The sequence below is a fragment of the Symphalangus syndactylus genome, chromosome X, assembly GCF_028878055.3.
Source record: "Symphalangus syndactylus isolate Jambi chromosome X, NHGRI_mSymSyn1-v2.1_pri, whole genome shotgun sequence".
Classification (NCBI taxonomy): Eukaryota; Metazoa; Chordata; class Mammalia; order Primates; family Hylobatidae; genus Symphalangus; species Symphalangus syndactylus.
Window position 1 is genome coordinate 106,151,703 of NC_072447.2, and position 4,121 is coordinate 106,155,823.

Here is a 4,121-nt window from a genome sequence, read left to right on the forward strand (position 1 = left end):
AGGCTCAAGCCATCTTCCCACCTCAGCCTCCCAGGTAGCGGGGCCTACAGGAATGCCACCACCATGCTTGGCTAATTTTTTTATTGTTTGTAGAGACAGGGTTTTGCCATGTTGCCCAGGCTGGTCTTGAACTCCTGGGCTCAGGCAATCTGCCCGCTTAGCCTCCCAAAGTGTTGGGATTATAGGAGTGAGCCACCATGCCCAGCTGGACTAAATATTTAACACACTTAGACTGAATATCAAAAACCTATTGCAGTCTCTACATTTCTATCTTGGATAGGAGTAACAAAGAAGTTACAAGCAAATAAAAGATCAATTAGAAGTTCACCAATGAAATGCTGCTACTAATAAGTATAAAATATTTCTTTTAAAAACACACATCCTTATTTCAGGAATTTACAGTTGTACTATATAGAGTATTTCATAATTTTTCCCTTTCAATATAAAATAAATTATTTTAAAAGTTAATCAGCATTATAAAAATAAGCTGTGGTTCAAAACATATCTTTAATCTTTGAAAAAATATGCTATGAGTCCAGTCAAGAATATAGAGTGGTGTTCACTTTGGCAGCACATATACTAAAATTGGAATGATGCAGAGAATATTAGCATGACCCCTGTGCAGGAATGACATGCAAATTTGTGAAGCATTCCATATTATATTTTAAAAAAAAGAATATAGAGTGTATCATTCATTCACATTTCTATCATTCTTCAAAGAGCCACAAAGTTAGGAGGACAAGTGACTTAAACATTTTAGTATTAAATATCCCTTCCATGAAGAAATCCTTCCTCTGTGTAACCAAAACCACTCAAAAAATTACCTCAACTTCTTTAAATTATGTTAGTATGTTTTACTTACTTCCATCCTTTCATTACCTCAGTAGATAAAGACAGGAATAAAGGAAGGAACTTTTATTTTAAAATAAACACAGTGATGTCATAAAAGACCTTACCATTGTCCCTGTTCTAAAAGAAAACAGACATAAACTTTTAACCTCATAAAACAAATCATGCATGAACACTAAAGGTCATTCTTTCCATCACTGCTTATTTCTCATTATTCAAAATAGTATTTTTTTCAGTTACACAATCACTGGAATTGCCCAAGAAAAAGGACATTGACCTATCAAAATATGCATAGGATCATACAATCTTCCCTCTCTGTCACTCATATGTGGTACCAGATTTAGCAAATAAAGGTACAGAACACCAGTTAAATTTGAATTTCAAGTAAAAAACAAATAATTTTTTAGTGTACGTCTCATGCAATATTTGGAACTCTGTAGTTTATCTGGCAATCCTATCAGCTAACAGATTTTCTTCCTTCTTTTATTGAAGTGTTTTTCACTTCCATAACCACTCCTCTAATCTCAGCATTCACACAGCTTCGTCCTTACATCAGGCCTTATTCATTTCATGCATGTCCCACAATAACTTTCAGATTGTTTTCCTGTCTCCAGTCTCTTTCCTCTGCATGTCCCTGCCAGAATAGCTTTTTATCATGCCACTTCTCAGATTAAAACTCTAACAGTTCTTTAAGAAACAGATAATTCCTGTTATTTAAACTATTCGAGACCACAAATTTATAAAGCTTCCAGATTCCTTTTTATAAAGCTAGCAATAACTAAAGAAGAAGTTATAAATATGGTTTCCCAGTAAATCTTCCAAAACTGGACACTTGGCCTCCTTAGATATAACAATGCAAACATCTCAAATAAAAATATTAGCAAATAGTATCCAATGTTACATTAAAAATAATACTTCTTGTTTGGTTTATTTCAGTAATATAAACATGTGGTGATATTAAGAAATCTATTGCTATAATTAATAAAAAAATAGTTAAAGGGGGAAAACCGTATGATCATCTTTATAAATGCAGAAAAGGAACATGCCAATGTTTATCACTGACTCCCGGCTTTTTAAAAGCCTTTATAAAATTGATAAATATATCTCAAGTCCAAAGCTAGAATAATTTATGGGGACATACTATAGAAGTATTTTCAGCAAAATCAGGAACAACGTAACAATGCTATTGCCACAGTATTTTAAAGTAGTTCTGGAAGTACTAGCCAGATGCAATTAAATGCGAGAAAGAAAGCACTAGACACAGCAAACGAGTTCAGTAAGTGGACAGCTATAGGATTAATATATAAAAATCAATAGCTTTCCTGTGACTAAAAACCAGCTAAAAGAGCAAGGAGGTTTTGCTTTATTACTGCATTTCCTAAGGAGCTCACTAAGTCTCTGTTGTCCAAATATGTGAAAAGCAATCATTTTCTTGAGGGTTAAGAAACAATAATGTATCCTGATGTGATGAACTGATATCCACCTGAAGCTCGATAAAAGTTATTTCCTTCCTTTTGGAAGCTCTGACTTCACCTTCCACTCTCCTAAATTGTAGTTCAAATCTCAGCTAAGGCCCCAATATGATCTGCAGTAGGTCTCTGATAGAACAGAAGCCTTTCTTGATGCCTGTGGATGAATGAACTGGTAAGAGCATGGCTGGTGTTGGGACTCCTTAGATCTGCACCTCCTTAACAACTCACTGACAACAGTCCCTGAAAGTGAAGTGGCTGTCTCCAAGCCCAGACCAGAAATAATGAAAGGATCAGCCCAGAACAGTGATCTCAATACTCTAGTTCCTGATTCTGGTTAGTGGTCTTTAAATGTTTATCACCTTACTATTACTCCTCTTGTGACATCCCTTCTTATATTTTTCCACCCCCCAACACACGTACACACTGATCAAGTTATAGATGGCTGAAGGCATAACAGCTGGTCTACACTCTTCTTAGCCATATGTCCTGGAAGTTTCCAGTTAAAGAGAAACTGAGACTGTTTATATAGAGTTTTTTCTACTATATAAAAAAGTGCATAGATTATAACTAACTAATGTGGAATTAATTTCTTCTTCTTTATACTTAGTTGCACCTACTAAACTGCCTTGGCATCCTATTGCCTTGTCACTGGGTTGAGTAATTGAGGCTATTCTGTAAGAAAATGGGAACCAGAATAGATCTAAATACTCAAGTTCAAAGTTGTAGGTAAAAAGAAAAGCAAAAGCAAGTCCAGGAGCATATCAGTGAGGCTTTCTTTGAAGCAGGAGGGAAGGGTAGGGGAGCTGAAGATGGAGAAGCAAACCCAGTGCTCCTGGATGGAGAGGAAGCTGTTAAGGATATGGCTGGACTCTGCTATCCGGGACTGAGAACCAGGAGTCCTCATGAAGTTTGTGAAGATTTTCAGTGTCCTCACGGGATAGGACTAGCAGAGGACATGGCACCCAGACAAAACCCAATGCATTTGTACAGTTGTCCCTCAGTATCTGTGGAGAATTAATTCCAGGACACCCTCACCCTATTCCTCCATTCCCGCCCCTGTGGATACCAAAATCCATGGATGCTCAGGTCTCCAATATAAAATGGTGTACAAAAAGACAAATACCGAATGTTCTCACTTATAAGTGGGAACTAAATAATGTGTACACATGGACCTAGAATGTGATAATAGACAATGGAAACTCAGAAAGATGGAAAGTTGAGGGAGGTAGATTATGAGAAATTACTTAATGGATACAATGTGTGTCATTCTGCTGATGGGTACACTAAAAACCAAGACCTCACCATTATGCAATATAGCTATGTAACAAAACTACATTCATATTCCATTAACATATACAAATAAAAAAATTTAGTAAAAAAGTAAAATGGTGTGGCATTTGCATATAACCTAGGCACATCTTCCTATATAGTTTAAATTATCTCTAGACTATTTGTAATGCCTAATACAATGCAAATACTATGTAAATAATTGTTATACTGTATTGGTTTTTAATTTGTATTATTTTTATTGTTGCATTGTTATTTTTATTGTTTTCTTCTGAATATTTTCTTTTTTTTTAAATTATACTTTAGGTTTTAGGGTACATGTGCACAATGTGCAGGTTTGTTACATATGTATCCATGTGCCATGTTGGTTTGCTGCACCCATTAACTCGTCATTTAGCATTAGGTATATCTCCTAATGCTGTCCCTCCCCACTATCCCCACCCCACAACAGTCCCCGGAGTGTGATGTTCTCCTTCCTGTGTCCATGAGTTCTCATTGTTCAATTCCCACCTA

At 35.9% G+C, this 4,121-nt stretch overlaps 1 non-coding gene across 1 annotated transcript; it reads left to right on the forward strand.

Moving 5' to 3' along the window:
* The first annotated feature begins 555 nt into the window (after positions 1 to 555).
* Positions 556 to 662, forward strand: LOC129476521 (U6 spliceosomal RNA). Its single transcript, XR_008654962.1, has one exon. It is a non-coding gene; the product is annotated as a U6 spliceosomal RNA (small nuclear RNA).
* Positions 663 to 4,121: the final 3,459 nt, after the last annotated feature.